The following is a 25,102-nucleotide window of genomic DNA, read 5'->3' as shown; positions in this document are numbered from 1 at the left end:
AGCGCATACTGGGGGAGGACCCCATCCACAAGTTTCTCCAACTCCTCCACAGTGAAGGCAGGGGCCCTTTCCCCAGTCGCATGAGCCATTGTCTCTTCAAGACCGAGGTCACAGGAGCACTCGCAGTGTAGGTCCTCTCCTGTGGAAGATCAGGTATTGAGTGATTAAGCAGATAGAAAATGGCGGTCACGCCCGCGGCGGTCGTACCGTGGCAGTGCGTACCGCGACCACCGGCGCACATCGTCATTGGCTCCTGAAACCCATAGGGTTCAATGTTAACCAATGCTGATTTGCGCCGCGGTGTTTGACCGCCTACCGCCATGGTGTGCCACGCCAGCGCATTGACCTCACATCCCATTGTCTCATTTCACAGGTCAGGCAGACGCCTTTTCAAGGGCCCACATGGCTTAATTTCTACTGCGTCACACATACCTAGGCCTTGCATCGACACTCATACAAGCCATACTATGCATTGGGAATTGTGTTATGTGCAAGCTGTGGGAACGTACCTGTGGGTTGATTGACTATGTGCTCATTGTTGTCCTTCATAGGCACCGTCCGCTGGGACATGCGAGGAGATGGAGGAATCTTCCTGTGTACAGACCACTGGTGGACCTGTCGAGAATGGAGGAAAGACATGTCATACTGACATACAGGCTTGACCGAGCCACTATACAGGAACTGTGTGCCCAGCTGGAGGCAGACCTGATGTCACCCATCCGCCAACCCACAGGGATCCCCCCTCTAGTGCAGGTTCTGTCAGTACTCCATTTCTTTGCAAGTGGGTCTTTTCAAACAACAGTGGCCATATCATCAGGGATGTCCCAGCCCATGTTTTCCAAGGTGTTGTCCAGAGTGTTGTCTGCCCTGCTCAAACACATGCGGAGCTACAACGTGTTCCCTGAGGTGGGGGATTTGCCTACAGTGAAGGGTGATTTCTATGCTCTTGGACATATTCCCAACATCATTGGTGCCATTGATGGGACACATGTTGCTTTGGTCCCCCCCAGCAGGAGTGAACAGGTGTACAGGAACAGGAAGAGTTATCATTCCATGAATGTCCAGATGGTCTGTTTGGCTGACCAGTACATCTCCCATGTTAATGCCAAGTTCCCTGGGTCAGTGCATGACGCGTACATCATGCGGAATAGCAGCATCCCTTACGTGATGGGTCAACTCCAGGGGCATCGTGTGTGGCTAATTGGTGACTCTGGTTACCCCAATCTGTCCTGGCTACTGACCCCAGTGAGGAATCCCAGGACAAGGGCAGAGGAACGGTACAATGAGGCCCATGGGCGTACTAGGAGGGTGATCGAGCAGACCTTCGGCCTCCTGAAGGCCAGGTTCAGGTGCCTCCATATGACAGGTGGATCCCTAATGTACTCACCAAAGAAGGTGTGCCAGATCATCGTGGCCTGCTGTTTGCTTCACAACCTGGCTTTGCAACGCCAGGTGCCTTTTCTGCAGGAGGATGGTCCAGATGGTGGTGTTGTAGCAGCTGTGGAGCCTGTGGAGAGTGAAGAGGAGGAATGCGAAGAGGACGACATAGAGAACAGGAACACTGTAATACAGCAGTATTTCCAATGACACACAGGTAAGAATCCTCACCGGCATATTACATTTACTTAAAGACTGCTACCTCTCTACTGTCTGACCTTTTCCCCCAGTGTATGGTAACTGTGTTGTGACTTTCCCTTCCGATTTCAGAGATGAGGGCCCCACTGCGTGACATCTGCTTTGTTTCCCCATGGACTACAGCTGTGTGACAGTGGTATGTTGGCATCACAATGTAAATAAACATTTTGGCACGGTCATGTCTAATACATTTGTTCAAAATCACAGCCAGACTCCAGATTGTTTTGTGCAATAAGTGTGTTTATTACAGTGCTCTAAATTGGTGGGTGGTTGCAAATCAGTGAGGGGTGATGGTGGAGGATTGTCCATGGCAGAGTCCAGACTATCAGTATCACAGGTGCATTGTCCAAATGCCTGTGGAAAGTGGTGCAGGGGCGGTTTAAGGTTGGACGGGTGTCAATGTGGGACAGTGGGAAGACAATCAGGGAGGTATCCTTTCCTGGCGGGGGTCTTGGCATCTTACTCTGTCTTCTTCCTGGATCTCAGGGCCCGCTTGCGGGGTGGTTCTCCTTCTGCAGGGGGTGGGGTTCTGGTGGCCTGTTGGTCTTGTGTCGGGCCTCCTGTCCTCTAGCACCGGCGGAGGTGGTAGGCAGTTCTTGGTCCATGCTAGTGACAGGGGCCCTTTGTGGTGCCACAGTGTCCCGCAATGTGGTGACTACCTGATTCAGAGCCACAACGATGGTGCCCATGGCGGAAATGATGTTTCTTAGTTCCTCCCTGAACCCCATATACTGTTCCTCCTGCAGAAGCTGGATCTCCTGAAACCTGGCCAGGACCATCGCCATTGTCTCCTGGGGGTGGTGGTAGGCTCCCATGATGGAGGTGAGGGGCTCGTGGAGAGTGGGTTCCCTGGGCCTGTCCGCCCCTGCGGCACAGCAGCCCTCCCAGTTCCCCTGTTTCCCTGGGCCTCTGTCCCCTGGACCGTGTGCCCACTACCACTGCCCCCAGGTCCCTGTTGTTGTTGGTGTGGTGGGTTAGCCTGGGTGCCCTGTAGTGGTGGACACACCGCTGATTGACGTGTCCTGGGGACAGAGGTATGGGCCCGCTGGGTGGGTGCTGTGCTGGTGTTCCCAGAGGGGGGAAGGTCTGCTGTGGCCTGTGGCTGTCTGAGGGGAACCGACTGTCCCGATGTCCCCGATGGGCCGGGCTGGTCATCTAGATCCAGGTCGACAGAGGTGCTGTCATCACTGTGGACCTCTTCTAGGGGTGGAGTGGACATTTGTGGACCCTTCTGCGCGGTGACCTGGCGTTCGGGTCCTGCAGGGGTATAAAATTATCGTTATTGCTTCTGTGTGTGCCATAGCGTGCAATGGGTGGGTGCCCGTGTCCCCAGTGCTGTCGTTCCCTTGTGGGGGCTGTTGTGACGGTGGGTTGGGGGGGGGATGGGTATGTGCAGTGGGCAGGCTTTGGTGATGGGTGTCCATGCTTTGTGGACGCATGCAGGGCTTGGTGTTGGGATGGGTGGGTTGCAAGGAGTAGGTGTGATGGGGGTGGGGGTGAGGGTGGGGGTATGAGTTGGCATGCTGGTGGGGTGGGGGGGATGAAGTAGTGAAAATGAGACTTACCAGAGTCCATTCCTCCAGATACTGCTGCGAGGCCCTCAGGATGCAGGATCGCCAAGACCTGCTCCTCCAATGTTGTAAATTCTGGGGGAGGAGGTGGGGGTCCGCCGCCAGTCCGCTGCACCGCGATGTTGTGCCTGGATACCATGGAACGCACCTTCCCCCGTAGGTCGTTCCTTCGCTTCATGATGTCGTCCCGATTTCTTGGGTGCTATCCCACAGAACGTAACAAAACGTTGACCCTGTCCACTATTCTGCTACATAGCTCCATCTTCCTGGCAATGGTGGTGTGCTGCACCTGTGTCCCGAAGAGCTGTGGCTCTACCCGTACAATTTCCTCCACCATGACCCTGAGTTCAGCCTCCGAAAACCTGGGGTGTCTTTGCGGTGCCATGGGGTGGTGTGGGTGATGTGTGGGGTTGATTGTGTGGTGCTAAGTGTGGTGATGTGTATTGTTGTGTTGTGTGAGATGCGTGCTAATATTGCTGGGTGACAGTGAATTGGGCGTCTGGGTGCTCGGATCTCTTTTCTCTGTGCGTGTTCACGGATCTCTAGGAGTGGGGGTTTGTGGGTGATGTGGGTGTGTGTTTTATATTGTATTGGGTGTGTGGGAGTGTTGTTTGTATGTGTATCTGGTGTGTGTATTTTGAATTGTCCAATGTGGCTGTGTTTTGGTGCTGTGTGTGTATTTTGAGCGCGGCGGTGTGTACCGCCAATGGAATACCGCAGTTGAAAGACCGCCGCGTGGATTTGTGGGTCGTGATGGCATGGGCGTATTTCTGTTGGCGTGACGGTGGAGGTTTGGTCATCGCCAGTTTCTCGCTGACCTTTGGTGTGGCGGACTTTTGTGGATGTCTGTATTTTGGCGGTTTGCCTGTTGTGGGTCAGAATGACCGTGGCGGTTTACCGGGACCGCGGCGGTTTTATGGCAGTCTTCTGCATGGCGGTAAGCGCCTTTTACCGCCGAGGTTGGAATGACCCCCAAAGTCTTTGATGTCCCTAAGTCTTCTTAACAGTAGGCAAGCTCAATTCAAGCCCTTGGACAACCTTGGAAAGCAGGATGTAGCAAGGAAAGTCCAGTTCTTTCACTCCCAGGATAGAAGCAGCAAACATCAGGCCAGCACAACAAAGCAACAGGCAGAGTGGCAGTCCCTCCTGCAGCATTCAGCTCTTCTTCCTGTCAGAATGTCCTCAGTCCAGAAGTGTTCTAACTCTGTGGTGTCAGAGGTCTAGTACTTGTACCCATTTCTGTGTTTGAAGTAGGCAAACTTTGTAGTGCACAAGGCCCTGCCTTTTCCTGCCCTGGCCCCACACTCTCGTTGGCGTTGGACACTGCTTTGTGTAAGGACAGGCACAGCCGTATATAGGTGCAAGTGTCAGCACCTCCCACCACTCTAGCTCAGGAGGACCCATCAGCCTGGGCCATCGCCCATCAGAATTTTCAAGCCACACCTCAGCTCCCTTTGAGTGACTGTCTGGAGTGAATTCACAAACATCGCAACTGTCATCATGACCCAGATGTGTATTCCGCAGACAGGTAGAGGCACAGAATGATTAGGCAAGAAAATACCCACTTTCTAAAAGTGACATTGTCAAACCTGCAATTCAAAAAACAACTTCGCCAACACCAAAAGATGTATTTGTAAATTGTGAGTTCAGAGACCCCAAACTCTACACCTCCATCTGCTCCCAATGGGATATTACTCTTAAAAGGTATCTCAAGTCAATCACCATGTTACCTTATGGGAGAGATAGGCCTGGCAATAGTGAAAAACAAACTTAGCCAGTCAGTTTGCACTCTGTCTGTCCAAGCAGGAACCCTCATTCTAGTTAGGGCAATGGAGACAAACACTTATATAACCCCTGCTCACCCCCTTGGCAGCTTGGCACAAGTAGTCAGGCTTATCTCAAATGTGTAAAGTATTTGCACCAAAACACATACAGTGAAAATAATACAAAATGGACACCAGACCAGTTCGGCAAAATAGGCAATATTTATGTAAATCAAACAAGACCAAAATGACAAACATCCAACATACACAAGTCAAGCTATGGATTTTTAAAGTAAAAAGAGTCGTACTGCATAGAAAACAATAGAAACATTTATTTTACACAAAGTACCTGGTTTGCGTCAAAATTAAATCCTCACGGGCATTCGTGCGTTGGAAAAGTCAGTGATTTGTCGATTCCTTATTTGCAAGTGATGCCGTGCATCGTTTCTTCGTCGGTCAGGTAGGCGATGCTTCATTTTTATCTCCCTAAAGAGAGCATGTGTTGATTTCCAGACGGGGCCCCTCGCATCCGCGCAGGTTCATAATGACTTTAATGCCCAGCGACAATGAGTGAGTAATCCTGGTTGCACGGAGGTGGAAAACCACGCTGCAGGGGGTTTGCTTTGTTTTTAGTATCTGCAAGCATAGATTGCATCATTTCTCCAGCAGCGATGCAGGTGATGCATTGAAATTAGCTGCAAGGTGGGTGGCGTGCTGTTTTTAAGCCGCATTGCAGGTGGTGCTTTGAAATGTTCCCTACAAGGCTTTCCATGCGTGGATTTCAATCCCTGTTCTACCAGCTTCACATTTTAAGGGCATAGGGACTGGATAGGGCACCACTTGGCAGGGAAGGAGTCTCAGCAGAGAGACCAGGTGCTGGCAGAGGAAGTCTTTGGTGGCCCTGAGACTTCAAAACAGGAGGCTAGCTCAGTCCAAGTCCTTGGAGATTCTTCACAAGCAGGAATATACCACAAAGTCCAGTCTTCGTCCCCTTTCTAAGGCAGAAGCAGCAACTTCAGGATAGGCCAAAAAAGCATAGCCACAGGCAGGACCGCACTTCTCCTCAGCTCTTCAGCTCTTCTCCTTGGCAGAGGTTCCTCTTGGTTCCAGAAGTAAATCTAAAAATCTGGGGTTTTGGGTCCTTTACTTATACCCCTTTCTGCCTTTGAAGTAAGGAAACTTCAAAGAAAAGTCTCTGTTGTTCACAAGATCCTGCCTTGCCCAGGCCTGACCCCAGACACACACCAGGGGGTTGGAGACTGCATTGTGTAAGGGCAGGTGCAGCCCATTCAGGTGTAAGTGACCACTCTTCCCTCCACTCTAGCCCAGATGGCTCATCAGACTATGCAGGCTGAACCCTAGCTCCCTGTCTAGAGGAGATTCACAACCAGCCCAACTGTCAGTCTGATCTAGTCAGGGAATGCACAAGCAGGCAGAGTCACAGAATGGTTTAAGCAAGAACATGCCCACTTTCTAAAAGTGGCATTTTCAAACAGACAGTTGAAAAAACAACTTTACCAAAATATGTATGTTTACATTTTGTGTTCAGAGACCCCAAACTCCTTATCTCTATCTGCTCTCAAAGGCAAGCTGCACTTTAAGGTTGTTTAAAGACAGCCCCCATGTTAACCTGTGAGAGAGATAGGCCTTGCAACAGTGAAAACCGATTTTGACAGCATTTCACTGTGAGGACATATAAAACACATCAGTACATGTCCCACCTTTAACATACTCTGCACCCTGCCCATGGGGCTATCTAGGACCTCCCTTAGGGGTGCTTGACATGTAGAAAAAGGGAAGGTTTGGGCCTGATAAGTGGGTACACTTGCCAGGTCGATTTGGCAGTTTAAAACTGCACACAAAGACAGTGCAGTGGCAGGTCTGAGCCATGTTTACAGGACTACTCATGTGGGTGGCACAACCAGTGCTTCAGACCCACTAGTAGCATTTGATTTGCAGGCCCTAGGCACCTCTACTGCACCGTACTAAGGACTTACTAGTAAATCAAATATGCCAATCATGGAAAAGACAATTATACATATAATTTAAACAGGAGCACTTGCACTTTAGCACTGGTCAGCAAAAACAGCAAAAACGGAGTCCAGCACAGAGTCAAACCATGGGAAGCAGAGGCAAAAAAGACAGGGGAGACTATGGTGGTCATTCTGACCTCGGCGGTAAAAGGCGCTTACCGCCGGTCAGAAGACCGCCATAACACCGCCGCGGTAAACCGCCACGGTCATTCTGACCCGCAACTGCCAAACTGCCAAAAACCCGACCTCCACAGAAGGCCGCCACACCAACAGGCAGCGAAAAACTGTCGGTGACCAAACCTCCACCGTCACGCCAACAGAAATACGCCCATGCCATTACGACCCACGAATCCACGCGGCGGTCTTTCAACCGCGGTATTCCATTGGCGGTACACCCCGCTGCGGTCAGAATACACACCCAGCTCCAAAACACAGCCACATTGGACAATTTGAAATACACACACCTGATACACATACATGCACCACTCCCACACATCCAAACAACTATAAAACACACACCCACATCACCCACAAACCCCCACTATTAGAAAATCGGAGAGAAGGCGAGAGACAGAGAGAGAGAGCACAGCGAACGAAAACCACAACACACAGAGGAACTCAACATCATCACCCACACTACATCCACGCACAAAACACCACACACCACCACACTCATCACCACAAACACCACCCCACACCTCATCCACACCACCCCATGCCACCCCAAAGACACCCCAGGTTCTCGGACGCAGAACTAAGGGTCATGGTGGAGGAAATCATCAGGGTAGAGCCCCAGCTCTCCGGGACACAGGTGCAGCACACCACAATAGCCAGGAAGATGGAGCTATGGCAAAGGATAGTCGACAGGGTCAACGCTGTGGGACAGCATCCCAGAAATCGGGAAGACATCCGAAAGCGGTGGAACGACCTACGGGGGAAGGTGCGGTCGATGGTGTCGCGCCACAACATCGCGGTGCAGAAGACTGGCGGCGGACCCCCACCTACTCCACCAGAATTCACAGCATGGGAGGAACAAGTCTTGAACATCCTGCATCCTGAGGGCCTTGCAGGAGTAGGCAGAGGAATGGACTCTGGTAAGTCTTAGCTCAACTACTTCATCCCCCCCACCCACCAGCATGCCAACCCACACCCCCACCCTCACCCCCAACCCCCATCACACATCCTCCCTGCTAATGTCTCACCAGCACAACCCACCCATCCCAACACCAAGCCCTGCATGCCACCACAAACCATGGACACCCATCACCTAAGCATGACCACTGCACATACCCATCCCCCCACAAACCACCCTCACAACACCTCCCCCAAGGGAATACCAGCACTGGGGGACAAGGGCACCCACACATCGCATGCTATGGCACACACAGAAGCAAGAACCATACTCTTATACCCCTGCAGGACCCGAACGCCAACACACTGCCCAGGAGGGTCCAGAAATGTCCATCCCACCCCCAGAACAGGCCCCCAGTGATGACAGCAGCTCTGTCGACCTGGAACCAGATGACCAGCCCGGACCATCGGGGACCTCTGGACAGTCGGTTCCCCTCAGACAGGCACAGGCCACAGCAGACCTACCTCCCTCTGGGAACACCAGCACAGCACCCACCCAGCGGGCCCATGCCTCTGTTTCCAGGACAGGTCAAGCAGCGGTGTGTCTACCACTACAGGGCACCCAGGTTAACCCACCACCCCAACAACACCAGGGACCTGGGGGCAGTGGTAGTGGGCACACGGTCCAGGGGACAGAGGCCCAGGAACAAAGGGGAACTGGGAGGGCTGCTGTGCGACAGAGGGAGGACAGGCCTAGGGAACCCACTCTCCACGAGGCCCTCACCTCCATCATGGGAGCGTACCACCACTCCCAAGAGACAATGGCGACGGTCCTGGCCAGGTTCTAGGAGATCCAGGCCATGCAGGAGGAACAGTACATGAGGTTCCGGGAAGAACTCCGCAACATCAGTTCCGCAATGGGTACAATCGTCGTGGCACTCAACCTGATTGTCACCACATTGTGGGACCATGTGGACCCCCAAAGGGCCCCTGCCACTAGCATGGAGGAAGAACAGCCGACCACCTCCGCCGGCGCTAGTGGACAGGAGGCCCCTACACAACAGCAACGGGCCACACGAACCCCACCCCCTGCAGAAGAAGAACCACCCCGCAAGAAAGGCCTGAGATCACGTAAGAAGACAGAGTAGGATGTCAAGACCCCCGCCATGCAAGGATACCCCTGGATGTCATCCCACTGTCCCACTTGTTCACCCTGTCCAACCTTAAACTTCCCCTGCTCCATCTTCCACAGGCATATGGACAATGCACCTGTGAGACTGAGAGTCTGGACTCTGCCATGGACAGTCCTCCACCATCACGCATCACAGTTTTTGAACAATTCCACAATATTTGCACTTCAATAAACACACTTATTGCACAAAATCCATCTGGAGTCTGCCTTTTTTTTAAAACAAATGTATTTGACAAAACCGATCAAAATTGTCCAGTTACATTGTGATGACAACATACCACTGTCACACAGCTGTAGTCCATGGGGAAACAAAGCAGAGGTCACGCCGTGGGGCCCACATCTCTGGGAAAGTCACAACTCAGTTACCATACATTGGGGGGAAAGGTCAGACAGTAGAGACCCAGTAGTCTATAAGAATTGTTAAAATGCCGGTGTTGAGTCTTACCTGTGTGTTACTGAAAATACTGCTGTATCACTGTGTCCCTGTTGTCTGTGTCGTCCTCTACGTCTTCCTCCTCTTCACTCTCCGCAGGCTCCACAGCGGCCACACCACCACCATCTGGACCATCCTCCTGCAGGAAAGACACCTGGCGTCGCAAAGCTAGGTTGTGAAGCATGCAGCAGGCCACGATGATATGGCACACCTTCTTTGGTGAGTACATTAGGGATCCACCTGTCATATGCAGGCACCTAAACCTGGCCTTCAGGAGGCCGAAGGTCCGCTCGATCACCCTCCTAGTATGCCCATGGACATCATTGTACCGTTCCTCTGCCCTTGTCCTGGGATTCCTCACTGGGGTCAGTAGCCACGGGAGGTTGGGGAAACCAGAGTCACCAATTAGCCACACACGATGTCTCTGTAGCTGTTCCATCACATAAGGTATGCTGCTATTTCGCATGACGTACGCGTCATGCACTGACCCTGGGAACTTGGCATTTACATGGGAGATGTACTGGTCAGCCAAACTGACCACCTGGACATTCATCGAATGATAACTTTTTCTGTTCCTGTACACCTGTTCACTGTGTCTGGGGGGGACCAAAGCCACATGGGTCCCATCAATGGCACCAATGATGTTGGGAATATGTCCAAGGGCATAGAAATCACCCTTCACTGTAGCCAAGTCCCCCACCTCAGGGAAAATGATGTAGCTCCGCATGTATTTCATCAGGGCAGACAACACTCTGGACAATACCTTGGAAAACATAGGCTGAGACATCCCAGATGAAATGGCCACTGTAGTTTGAAATGATCCACTAGCCAAAAAATGGAGTACTGACAGCACCTGCACTAGAGGGGGAATCCCTGTGGGTTGGCGGATGGGTGACATCAGGTCTGGCTCCAGCTAGGCACACAGTTCCTGTATAGTGGCACAGTTAAGTTTGTAGGTGAGTATGACATGTCATTCTTCCATTGTCGCCAGGTCCACCAGCGATCTGTACACGGGACCATTCCTCCGTCTCCTCGCAAGTCCCAGCGGACGGTGCCTAGGAAGGACAACATGGAGCACAGAGTCAATCAACCCACAGGTACGTTCCCACAGCTTGCACAGTACACGATTGTCAATGCATTGAATGGGTTGTATGAGTGTCGATGCAAGGCCTAGGCATGTGTGACGCAGTAGGAATTAAGCCATGTGGGCCCTTGAAATGGTGGCTGGCTGACCTGTGAAGTGCGACAGTGGGATGTGAGGTCAATGCGCTGGCGTGGCACACCGTGGCGGTAGGCGGTCGAAGACCGCGGCGCAAAGCCGCATTGGTTAACATTGAACCCTATGGGTTTCAGGAGCCAATGACGATGTGCGCCGGCGGTCGTGGTATGCACCGCCGCGGTACGCACCGCCGCGGCCGTAAACGCTATTTTCTATCTGCTTAATCACTCGAGACCTGAGCATCCACAGGAGAGGACCTATACTGCAAGTGCTGCTGTGTCCTCGGTCTGGGAGTGATAATGGCTGCTGCGACTGGGGAAAGGGCCCCCACCTTCAGTCCAGAAGAGTTGGAGAAGCTCGTGGACGGGGTCCTCCCCCAATATGCGCTTCTCTACGGTCCTCCAGACCAACAGGTGAGTACACTGGGACCATGCTTAGTGGCCAATGCCTGGGATGAGTGGGGTGGATGTATGATGGAGGGGAGGGGAGCGAATGAGAAATGCATCGCACGACAGAGAGCATGTGCCACATGGCAAGGTTGGGGAGGGGGGCCACTCACATCGACCATGCAGAAAAGTGATGATGTTTCTTTTTCCCCCCTGTACATGTCACATAGGTCAGCGCCCATCAGAAGATCGGGATTTGGCGTGCCATCGCCAAGGACATCCGGGCCCTGGGGGCCCACAACAGACGGGGCACCCACTGCCGCAAGAGGTGGGAGGACATCTGCCGCGGGAGCAGGAAGACCGCCGAGGCTCTGCTGGGGATGGCCTCCCAACCTAGGAGGGGTGCCAGTCGTACCTTGACCCCCCTGATGTCCCGGATCCTGACGGTGGCCTACCCCGATTTGGATGGGCGCCTGAGGACATCACAGCAGACACAAGGGGGTGAGTACCAGCACATTCAGCTATCTTTGCGCGCAGTGGAGGTGCCTGGGTGGGGGAGGAGGGCTGTGGGTATCCCTAGGCCAGGGCGATTTCTGTAGGCTAGGCCCTTCCGTGAGGCATGGCCCTGTGCCCCCGCCCCCCATCTCTGTAGGGTGCCTAGTAAAGCTAGTCATGGACCTGTGTCATCTATGTGGGCAGTTGTCGTCCATAGGCTTGTAGGCCATGTCCCAGTGATTGAGTAGTGTACCCCAAGTGTGCAGCGTAGTGCAGTGGGCTTCTGTGTCTGTCCTCTCCGCCAACGGTGTCGCCAATGCATGCACTCAACTTGTCTTTATTTCTCCCCCCCCATTTTCTTTGTCTTCCTGTTCATGTGTGCATTAGCATCATCAGGCGGAGGAGAAGTGGCATCGGCGCACGAGGGAGCTGCATCTCACATGGCCCCGGAGGGCCATGCAACCGACTCCGAGTTGACCAGTGAGACGGAGGGCGAGGGGGGCTCCACAACGGGGACCCGTGCAGACGTCAGCGACACCGACACGTCCTCGGAAGGGAGCTCCCTTGCGGTGGCGGCAACATCCGTGCCCACTGCTACAACAGGTACAGCCGCCACCCAGCGCACCAGCTCCGCCCTCCCAGCAGCCCCTCGGCCTTCGGCCCGTGCCCGCGCGGCCAGGAAGCCGGCCATCTCCTTCGCCCCAAGCACCTCAGGCCCTGCCCCAGTCACCCCTGCTGCCCTCACTGAGGAGGTCATTGACCTCCTGAGGACCATCATTGTTGGGCAGTCTACTCTTTTGAATGCCATCCAGGGTGTAGAAAGGGAGGTGCATCGGAGCAATGCATACCTGGAGGGCCTTCATTCGGGTCAGGCTGCCCATCAGCGATCGTTCAACGCTCTGGCCTCAGCACTGACGGCAGCCATTGTCCCTGTCTCCAGCCTCCCTCTTCCAACTCCCTCCACCCAGTCCCACTCCCCTGTTCCTCTGCCTATCCGATCCACACCTACAGACCAGCCTGCACACACCTCAACACCCAAGGGCAGCTCATCCAGACATAAGCAACACAGATCACACAAGCATTCACACAAGCAACATCCAGATGCAGACATGCCAACAGCCACTACCTCCTCTGTGTCCCCCACCTCATCGTCTCCCTCCTCCCTCCCTGTGACGTCTACACTCACACCTGCATGCACACCACCATCAGCCAGTTCGTCCATCACCAGCACACCCTCCAGACCAGTCCGCACACGTGCAGTCACCACCCCCACTGCCATGTACACGTCCCCTCTGTCCTCTCCCAATGTGTCTGTCACCCCCCTCTTCCAAACCACACAAACGCAGGCAGGCACCCACCTAACAGCCATCCACCTCACGACAGCCTCCGTCACAAGCACCTGCACCCAAAGACAGCACACTTGACTCTCCTACAACCACATCCTCTTCCTCCACACCCATACCCACTCCAGCTACCCTTCCCATTGCTCCCAAAAAGCTTTTCCTCTCAAAATTGAACCTCTTTCCATCACCTGACCCACCCCCTCCATCTCGTAAGAGTTCAAAAAACACCTCAGCCACCACCAGCCCTGCATCTCCTAAGACCATAGTGCATGGCTATTGGAGTCCACCAGCTCCTAGGGCAGGAACATCGGCCAGCAGCAAGGGGACAGCCAGCCCCCCCCCCCCCGGGAAGAGGACCAAAAAAGTGAAGGGCCGGCGCGACAGGCCTGAGACGGCTGCCCCCAAGGACAGTAGCCTTGCCCCGTCACCTGCCACATCCACTAAGGGAGGCAGGGGCCCCAGAGAGTCTGCGAAGGAGGGCAAGAGCAGCAGGGCGGACAAGTCAGGCAGCAGCCGACCTGGCCAGGAGGGCCCCACCAGCCCCATTCCGGGTGTGTCGGAGGACACCCAGGGGCCCAGGACTCCATCACAGGAGGGCCCCGCAACCGAAAGGTCGGATGGTGACTGAGCTGGAAGTATTGGCCAGGTGTGGTTCCCTAGAAACACAAGACAAGCACCGCTGAACAGGGCCCCGCCAAGACAGGCACCGCTGAACAGGGCCCCGCCGTGAGAAGCACCGCTGAACAGGGCCCCGACAAGACAGGCCGCCGTGAGAAGCACCGCTGAACAGGGCCCCGCCGTGAGAAGCACCGCTGAACAGGGCCCCGCCAAGACAGGCACTGCTGAACAGGGCCCCGCAGTGAGAAGCACCGCTGAACAGGGCCCCGCTGTGAGAAGCACCGCTGAACAGGGCCCCGCCGTGAGAAGCACCGCTGAACAGGGCCCCGCCAAGACAGGCACCACTGAACAGGGCCCCGCCGTGAGAAGCACCGCTGAACAGGGCCCCGCCATGAGAAGCACCGCTGAACAGGGCCCCGCCATGAGAAGCACCGCTGAACAAGGCCCTGCCAAGACAGGCACCGCTGAACAGGGCCCTTCCTGTCAAGCACCGCTCCGCTGGGCCCTTCATCTCAAGCACCGCTCCCCTGGGCCCTTCCTGTCAAGCACCGCTCCGCTGGGCCCTTCCTGTCAAGCACCGCTCCACTGGGCCCTTCATCTCAAGCACCGCTCCGCTGGGCCCTTCCTGTCAAGCACTGCTCCGCTGGGCCCTTCCTGTCAAGCACCGCTCTGCTGGGCCCTTCATCTCTAGCACCGCTCCGCTGGGCCCTTCCTGTCAAGCACCGCTCCGCTGGGCCCTTCATCTCAAGCACCGCTCCGCTGGGCCCTTCCTGTCAAGCACCGCTGGCCCATTGGCAGGCCCGGATCTGTGTCGGGCAGGGCTTCACGAGGCACTCTGGCCACCATGCCTCCTCCATGACCAGTGGAGTCTGTAATCCACCTGACGGACTGTGGCTTTGCACTCCCCAGGATGGTCCAGTGGGCAATCCACCCACTGTCTGGACTTGATAGACTGTGGCTTTGCACTCCCCAGGATGGTACAGTGGGCAATCCACCCACTGTAGAGACTTGTGAGACTGTGGCTTTGCACTCCCCAGGATGGTACAGTGGCCATGGAGGCCCTTCGTGAATCTGGCGTTGTGGATTCATGTGGCTGAGGTGCCCCCCCTTCCCTTCCCCCTGAGGTGCCTGTAGTTTATTTTTGTGATGCCCCAGCAGTGTTCTCTCCAATGGACTCGGTCTCGTGTGTGGGCTTTGCCCATGTGTTAATGCACATTGGCCCACAAACAATAGAAGGTTGCCAAACTGTGCCGGACTTTTGCACCATGTATATATTGTTACTGATGTTATTTATTTTATTGATATATTTCATACTTCACATTACTTAAAATTTGCTATAATATACTTCAATTTTAATGATCATTTCATTTTGTCTTTGCATTATTCCGTGGGGTTTGGGGGTGTCACTCTGACATGTTAATCTGCATTGGTGTGTAGGTATTTGGGTGGGTGTATCACGTATGTGTGTGCCCGTAACCTTTCCTCCTCCCCCCTCCCCTGTGTCGTAGGTGCAGTACTCACCGTTGTCATCTACGCCCGCGTTCGTGCTCCTGGTAGAGGAGCAGGAAGACAATGGCTGGGAGGATGTGGAGTTCCGGTTCCATGCTGTCCCGATTCCACGCGGAGTGTGTTGAGGTGAGCGTTTTCCGTTTGAAAAGTCTGTTTCCGCCGTGTTTTTATCGGTGGGGCTCCCGCCCCGGAAAAGGTGGCGGATTGGTGAGTCGTGATAGGGTGGGCGGTACATTGTCTGCCGCCTGGCTGTTGGCGGTGACCGCCACGCTGTTTGTTTGTGCCGCAGCGGCGGTCGGAGTGTTAAAGTGGCGGGCTGTGTTGGCGGTTCCCGCCAGGGTCGGAATTCCAATTTTTCGACCGCCAGCCTGTTGGCGGATTGGCCGAACCATTAACACCGACCGCCAGAGTCAGAATGACCCCCTATGTGAAGGATACCAGGTCTAAATACACCTCACCCTGCCCAGGAGGCTGCCTTGGGTCTACCTTAGGGGTGACTTACATGTAGAAAAATGGAAGGTTTGGTCCTGGCAAGTGAGTGCATTTGCCAGGTTGACATGGCAGTTAAAAGCTGCAATCACAGGCTTTACAATGACAGCCCTGAGACATGTTTACAGAGCTACTCATGTGGGTGGCTCAATCAGTGCTGCAGGCCCACTGGTAGCATTTGATGTACAGGTCCTGGGCAAACATGGTGCACTATACTAGGGACTTACTAGTAAAACAAATATGCCAATCATGGATAAACCAATCACCAATACAATTTAGACAAAGGACACTTGCACCTTAGCACTGGTCAGCAGTGGTACCCAGATATGTAAAGTTCAGATAAACCTTGCACTAGAGATGTGTGTGCCAGGCACCCTACCTCCTTTGTCATTCTCCCACCTCAGGGGCCATCAAATGTCTTTAGGAGGAGCGGATAAAAGTTCAGACAAAATAGGAGGTAGAAGGGAAAAAGCTTGGGGATAACCCTGCAAAATGGATCAGGTCCAAAAATGCCATTTAGGGTTAGGCACTCCAAGACTGTGTCACCATAGAGGAAAGGGAATATTTGATGGGATCAAATTAAATAGACAAACTATCACTGATACATGTCCTCAGTTGGAGCCATTCACCCTGCCCTTACAAAATCAAACTTACATCAATAACACCAACAGGAAACTCATCAATAGCTACCTCCATTGTCCACAAATTGAAGATTTAGCCAATGTGAAGGAAGAATAGTATGCTAGGACTTGACATACAGATGTAGTTTCAAACATTCCAACAGTTGTTATCTGTAGAGCGCACACTGTCACCCCTAGGGATCTCTGGGTGCTTTGTTGCCTTGTCTTTGTAAAAAAAGCCAGGTCTTTAGCTTTTTCTGGAACTCTGTCAGAGAAGGCGCTGTATGTAGGTGGAGGGGTCGGTGTTCCAGGTCTTGGTGACGATGTAGCAGAATGAGCAGCCTCTGGCTGTGAAGGATAAAGGGTGTGTGTGCGAGGGCGAGTGAGGCAGAGCACAAGTGTCTTCCAGGCAGGTGGAAGTTCAGTTGGTGGTTGGTGTAAGATGTCCGTTGATTGTGTAGTGCTTTGTAGGCAGTTTGAACAAGTAATGTAGCATATATTGCCTTGATGGCACCATCACACAGGAAACAGGTCTGTTACATTTTCCTGAACTTCCATTGTATCTGCGTGCAAGCTGTCTCTGCACAAGTGCTGACCATCCCAAGTGGACGTCTGGCCCAGGATGACCACATCTTCACTTTGTACTTTCAAACAGCAACATATCACTGCAAATGTCACAACTTTAAAATGTCCAAATGAAGATAACATGATGAAGTATGCTGAAACAGAATAGCAAGGGTTAATTCATGATTTCACAAAATAAATCTGACTCAAAAGACAAGGTATGAGGACACATATACTTAGCCCAAGCAAAGTTAATTTATGTTAATGACAACAGTACTTAAAGTAGGGAAACTCTGATCCACTAATGTCTTTGCCTTGGACTTTCCTGCACTGACCATTCCTAACCAATTACCATTGCTGACTGATATGTTCCCTTTGCCACAAGTTGTTCTGACACTGGAGATTACAGTTTGTAAAGGTAAACTTACACTCAGGTGGAGAAGTGGTCAATCACATCTTGACGTAAGTTAACTCCTTCCTCTTCATCGCTGTCATCTACCTTGGGCATTTCAACATCCTCACCCTATGGCTTATCACAGTTTCCCTCCACTGTGATTACAGGAATGTTTTGTCACAGGGTGATGTTATGGAGAATGCAGCAGGTAACTGTGATTTGGCAAACCTTATCAGGTGAGTAAAGGAGGGCTCCACTGGTCTTATGCAGGCACCTAAACCTGGCTTTCAGGAGCCCAAAAGCCCTTCCACTGCCCTCCGTGTTCTTCCATGGGCCTCATTGAAGGGGACATCCCCTGCTATTGATGGATTCCTCAGTGATGCCAATAATCATGGATGGCTAGGATAGGCTGAGTCGACCACATGGAAGCAGCACATCAACAGATTACTTACATATCAAGCCATTGTCCCTTCCTAAACTCCTAAAACTGCAGCCAACAAGACATCCTCATCTTTGTGCTGCTATTACTGGCTTCTGGGAGCCAGGATGCCATGCAAAGAAGGTGACAGGGCACCTGCCTTCAGCACAGAGGTGTTGGAGCTCCTTGCCATTAAGGTCCTGTCCCTGTACAGCACAATCTACGCAATCCCAGACTAACAGGTACATGCCAGACTGGGTAATGTCTGACTGAGTAACTTTTTTTTATTTTTATCTACAGGCTATTTTGTCAATGAGGGAAGTATTGTGATTGGAGTTTACAGAATGATCTAGCTGGGACAGTGTGTTTTTTGCTACTGTCTGAAATGTCTGTGCATGGGAGTATTAATCCACCTGAAATGGGAAGGTGTAATATGTGTCCATGTAACTCACAATTCCTGTTTCATTGGGCAAACTGCAGGCCACTGACTGCCAGTGGTCAGTAGACAGTGTACAAGTAGTATGAGTGACAACATACAGCCACTGTTGAAATGATAGTAATGTGTTCATTAAAAAACTGAGGGTCTGGAGTTGTCTGATGCTGTCCCGTCAAGTGAGATTCCAGCCCATATAGTGTGATAGACTGCTCTGTATGTTTTCAATATGTCATAGAGCCACATATAGGTAAACTTACTGCAAGTTCAGATGACAATGGCTCAACATCATCTATCCCAGTATGTCCCATTTAAACACACACTTTTTCATACAGCCCCCATATCCCTGCTCTCACTGACACACAGCTTCCCTTCAATACTGCCCTCAGACCCTGTATGCAATGCAGACCATGGCTTCTGTCTCATGGGAGTTTAGGCATGAAGCCAATGTAGCTGTATGTGGGGTTACGTGCATGGATTGCACAGGTTGTTTGGCGTTTAGTAGCTCACAAAGATTGTGAGTAATTAGGGGTGGCTCTCACAACAGGACAAGTTTAATTGTCCTGATCTAGATGATGTTATAGCCCTTATTCAGTAACATGAGGAGTAGAAAGTGTTGAGGGTGCTTATTAGATTCCTGTAACTAAGTATTTCCAAGCTACCTCTAAAACGTTTTGTTAAAAAATTGAGTTACAGTTTGGTGAATGGATGTGTCCAATGCCAAATAATTATGCCACAGCAGTACTGCCCAAAAAACTCACTCAAAATGTATTGTCTTAATCTTTTCTGTCATCTAAAAGTCAATCCCCATTAGGAGCGTGAGATGTGGAAGGCTATTACAAATAAGGTGCCGACCTGGGGGGTCCACAAGCAGAAGAGGTGGGAGGACCTGAGTCGAGATACAAGGAAAACTGCTGAAGGCCAGGTTGGGCAGTCCTCCCAGTGTTACAGGCAGGTGCACCGCACCCTGACGCCCCAATTGGCCCGCGTCCTTGCTGTGGCTTACCCACAGCGGTTAAGGGCCCAACAGCAGCATCAAGAGCGTAAGTCATTATCTCTTGACAATGTTGTTGTCTAACCTTTTGTATTTCCAGCAATTTTGTATGCCATCAACATTAAGGTTGACACACTTCCAAAGTCCATAAGGATTTCTGAAGATGCAAGCTAGTCAGTGATGCTATGTGTGGTCTATTGGTTTGTGCAGAGGTTTGCCATTAGATTACTTATCACAAAGCAAGTACTGTTGTGAGCAGACATATGACTGCATGCAAAAAAAGGGGTACATGCACTTTCACAATGTCATGAGGGACAGTTGCACAAAACATGCCTCATGTCATGATTGGGTTAGGTGGGTGATATATCATACTTTACATTGGTAAGTTTCAGGAATTACAATATTACAATGTGCATCTGCACTAAATGGACTGGAATTCTGTGTACAGTGGCATAATTCCTTATTTGAAACCTATTTGAAACCAGTTTGATTAGCAAACTTTAATTAGTTCATGTGAATAGTAGCAGGTTGACCTGAGGCCTTAGTCCTTTACAAATGTGCATGTGAGCCAGTCTGTTCAAAGCGTGAATTTGTATGCCAAACTATATTGATTGCAACTTACAGGAATGGGTCCGCATTGATGAGGGAGTCACACCTCCCCAAACAACATTTTGGTATTCTTAGTTCTGTCCAGAGGAGAAATAAATGATGGAGAGCAATGTGATAATTGAATGGACATTTGCCGATGGAAGGTAACACCACAGAGATGTAGTAATGTCCCATTTTGGGAAGTCAATTTGGAGCCCAACACCTGGCCCTTTGGGAAATGTGATTACATTTTAGCTCTGTACTGCAGTGTTTCAGAGATGTCTCAAGGCCTATATGTTTATTCATACTGTCAAAACTATTTTTCATGGAAGGACCTACAAGTGTATAAGTGACAAATGCATTCATGATATGGGAGTTGGCATGGGAGATTTCTGAACTTTGAGCAAATGTTGTCTGTTGAACATTAACGTCCAATTGTATTTGCACAGATACCCTCAAACTGTTGTATTTGTTTTTTCAGCATAATCTAGGCAATGCGAAGGTGACAGCAGCCATGTCCGTGGGGAGGAAGCAGGCTACTGGGAATCGGGTATGGACACCACCTACACTGAGGGATCCAGTGGTGTGGTGGGTGAGGGGACTGGCATGGAGGCCACACGTTACTCAGATAAATCTGAAAGAAATCCTACTCCAGATAAAAAGGTTCCTACCTCAGGGAATCCAAAGGATACTTAATCCGTGAGGTACAAAAGAAAGAAAGAGAAAAAAAAAAAAAGAAAAAGAAAAAAGAAAGAAAAAAGAAACAGAAGCCAAAAAAACAAAAAAAACAAACAAACAGACAACAGAACAAACAAATAAACAAACAACAACCAACACTAAAAAAGACGCACAAAACTAAAACCTAACAGCCAACAAACCAACCCCTTAGACATCCTCAAATAATATATACATTAATGGATTTTTATTCCCAAAATAAACCAAAACTGCAATGATGTACAAAAATACAATATAGTGAATAGAACTGATATAACAATAATAAATATGAATCCTGGGAACAAGACATAAAAATAATTACAACTCACACTCAACAATCACACATAAAACCACCATAATATTACCCAGACAATATGATGTACAGCAAGGACAAAGAACTAAGTAAATGCTAAATGGCCAGAATACAAATCAAACCCTATACAAGAATTCTATAATACAAAACCACAATCAGGATCTGGAAAATAATGTCCATATAATGACGTGATTGATGTCTCTAGGCACCAAATTAATTCAATGGTGTCTAGAAGAGAAATTATTTTACTTTTCCCTTAAATCAATTATAATGATCTAAACCTCATTGTATACAGATGATTAACTAGTAAATGTCTTAATTGCCAACTTGTCCAAATAAAGTTGTGTCTTGGTCCGGGTCAAACTATGCCTAAAAATTTACGAATGTCCGCAAACAGACCTGGGATGTTTATAACTCTGAGACCCATAGGGATCACTCCAGCTTTTAAATATTCTAAAATGAAGTTAGCACGAGCCTCCACTCTTGTCATCTTCTTTTCAAGGTTGGTCAAACTACACCCATCCTCATCATATTCTTTTATCACCATGCCTCTATTATCTCCATTTGTATCTTTGCCTATTAAGCCAAAAAACTGGTCTTCTGAAAATCCGAAAGTTTGCAACAAATCCATCTGTGATAATTCTTCAACAGTATAGAGAGAAAAAAAAGCCACAAGTTCCTCTACATCTTCTTTGGAGGCCTCCGATGAAGACCAGACCCTAGTGGTGGTAGACCCTGGAGTGACTGTGACACCTGCATCATTGTCCGCCACCCACATCCCAAGCTCCACCCTCACTCTTTCTACCTCCCAATTAAACATACCTGCCCTCCTATAAGGGGTGGCATCACCTTTGCAACAGGCACATCTGCCCCTGTCCCAGGCTGCGCTCAGTCAGAAGGCTGTAGACCTATTACAGACTAACGCTTTAGGATTGCACCTCTGACTGCCATCTGTGGTTGGCTAGCCTGAAGCCCCAGATGCTGGCTTGCCTGGATGACATTCTCTTTGCCCTGTCTGGCCTACAGTGGTCATTCCAGGGCCTAGCCTTCTCTTTGGATGCAGACTCCCACCCACCCCAACCCCATGTCCAAAATCCCACACCTTCTCCAACCAAAATCTCTCAACCCAGCCCCATCCTAAACACACCCAAACATTAGCATGAACCCACTACAACAACCACAAGCAGTACATCCGCACACTGACACAGACAAAAACATAGACACACATGCAGACACCACAGACCCCACCACCAACCCAAGCATGCCCACAGGCATCATACCCACTACCAGCTCACCCACAGACACAACACCCATGACTACAATGACGCCCCAAACACCTCCAGCACACTCCCAGTCAGTGCACCCACCACTACACCAACACCCAGAAACACCACAAGCACACCCTCAGTCAGCACACCCACTACTACACCAACACCCAGACACACCACAAGCACAGCCCTAGCCAGTCAGTGCACCCACCACTAAACCAACACCCAGACACATCACTAGCACATCCCCAGTCAGTGCACCCACCACCACAAATGCATGCACCAGCAGCAACAAACACCACATCCAAAACACACCATCCACACACACACACACATACTGAACACAAATGGCAACACTCACCCATCCAACAGAAAATCTGTGAGAGACACAAATCTAAACATACAGCACATACACCAGATCCCCAACCACACCTTCAACATATCCAAGTACAACGACACAGCCACTCCCTGTACCTCCCAACCCAAACACCCTGAAAATAACCCTACCCCTTCCAAACCCAAAACCACTCTTCACAAATGTCTTTTCAGCCCTTCCAACTCCCAAACCACCCATTCAACATTTCACCCCATCCCTTTCAAAGATAAATCAACCCCTCCCAAACATCTTTCCACCCCTTCCAAATCCCAACCCACCCTTTGAAATGCCAACCAACCTCTACCAAAACCAACCCTCCCAAACCCCAAACCACCCCTCTCAAACCCAATGATCCCCCCTCAATGAGATCATTGAGGTGCCTGCTCTCTGCCCAATAGATGCACCTTCCAGAGGATGTTTATTTTGGCAATGACATTAGGAGACAAGTTGTGGGCCTGCAACCAAATTCTAGACCACAGGCCTAGTGCCTTGTTTTTCTTATCGTCAGTTTATTTAATTATTTTGAGAGAATTATCTCATGTTTATAAAACATTTTTATTTTGAGAACACATTTGTCCTGGCCTTCTTTGATGAATGTTACTAATTGTTGGCTGATAATGTCATTTCTGCTAATGTGTGTGCCATGCACTTACTCTCATTTGTGACAGTGACAAGCACAGTTTGTGGATTGTAGTTAAGTTTTAAAAATTGCATACATTAGTGTTGTACATTTGTGTTGGACATATTAATTTTCATGCAAGCATTTATGTTGTTACTGGACACTTATACCAACATTATGTGTGTTTCTGTTTTTGTGACTGGAGAATGCATGTGTGTTTATTTTACCTTAATGTGTCAATTTTATGCACATATGCAATATATAGAGAGCCTGGCACTATACAGTTAAGTGGCATCTAATGTTTGTGACATATTGCATACACCAAGGGGACATGTGACCTTCATACATCCCTGCATGTTTTCCGTTTAGAGATAAGATTAGTAGTACATTTTGTGTACGCCCACCTGCAGCATGTTGTAGTGTAATTGTTACATTATCGTGGGATTGTTTGGTTCAGATTGGGTATGCTGTTTCAGTTGATGCCTTTGTTAGTTGTGGAGGAATATTATTATCATTATATCTATTGGTCTGTTCTGAAACATTTCCTATCTACAACACTACACATTTAAGCATTTCATATAATTATGGTGTTGTTTGCAAAACAGTATTTGCATATGCACAAGTCCAATACTACTGTGAAGCAACAACACAGAGAATAACAGGAATGACTGTGACTTACCTTCTGTTCCTGCAACAACAGAGTTGATTTCCATCTTGAACCTGACAGTGTTAACAATGTTATAAAAATCACAAAATAATGAAATAATAATGTCATAAAATGTGCTGCACTAAACTGCATAATTTTCCTTTTCTTGCTGTATAATATACTCAGCCCTTCCTCATAATTTGACCCTATCCATACTCATAATGCCAGTGGTCCTAAGCAAGTGCTACTTTTCTTACCACCAAAGACATGAAATGGCATCAGTCAAAGGCATTTTGTGACCCAGCCCCTGTTGTCTCATGTACAAAGCCACCCAGCTCTGTTAACTTAGATCTTTTGTGTGTTCCTAGTTCATCCTCCATAATATGTTCTAGTCGGAAAGAGAATCCAGTGAAGTAATAGCTCATTGACCCTGTAGGTCAACAAGTCTTACTTCTGATGTTCGGTTTTCAAGTCTATTTTACCTGATTGAATTAAAGGATATATAAAGTCTTTAACAATGAGATACAATTTCACAACCAAGTGAGAGTGTGCTTTATTGTTTTAAGTTGACTGAGACACAGAGGGAGTTAACAATAATAAACAATTCAAACTTTGTGATGCCCGGTTGGCCACATAATGAGGACCAGGAATTAATGATTAAAGTTAAGTAATTTTATTTCCAATAAGTTATCAATCCAATATATATGCATGTCATGAATATATTAAAGAAATACTGGACTACAGTTGGCAAGTTGAAATATCCTCTGATTGCTCCACATCTTCTGATGGATCCCCATCGCTACCAGGAAGTCAGTCACCCATGCACTCATCTCCAGCCGCCTTGACTACGGCAACGCCCTCTACGCCGGAACCATGAAGCAGCTCCTTATTCAACTCTAGACCATCCAGAACACAGCAGAGAGACTCATCCTTGCCCTCCCCAGAGGAACCAGAATCTCTCCCCACCTCAGGACCCTCCATTGGCTCCCTGTCCAGCAAAGATGCCATTTCAAACTCCTCACACAGGGCTGCAAAGCCCTTCATGATGTTGGACCTGTTTATATCAACAAAAGCGTCACATTCCGCCCCCTCACCAGAGAGCTCCAGTGAGCCAACCTCGCCCTGGCCTACGTCCCCTGCATCCGTCCAGAATGCTTAGGTGGCCTCTCCTTCACCCACCTTACTGCCAAGTCCTGGAACGACCTCCCCCTTTACCTGCACACCTCCCCTTCTCTGGAAGACTTCAGAAGATAGCTAAAGACATTGCTTTTTGACCACCACCACCAGCCGGCCAAGGCTCACAGACCCCCCACAACACCTGAAGACCCACCGGGGTGGCAAGTTCATGCTCTACAAATCTCCGTGATTGATTGATTGATTGAAATATCTCAACTGGTT

General features: G+C 50.0%; 1 protein-coding gene across 1 annotated transcript in view; it reads left to right on the top strand.

Annotated features, from left to right (window-relative positions):
- LOC138246431 (zonadhesin-like) overlaps positions 1-25,102 on the top strand; it is a 138,123-nt gene that overhangs the window by 52,754 nt on the left and 60,267 nt on the right. The gene's annotated exons all lie outside the window — the stretch shown is intronic.

This window comes from Pleurodeles waltl, chromosome 7 (assembly GCF_031143425.1).
Source record: "Pleurodeles waltl isolate 20211129_DDA chromosome 7, aPleWal1.hap1.20221129, whole genome shotgun sequence".
NCBI lineage: Eukaryota > Metazoa > Chordata > Amphibia > Caudata > Salamandridae > Pleurodeles > Pleurodeles waltl.
This window is presented reverse-complemented; position numbering and strand designations above follow the sequence as displayed.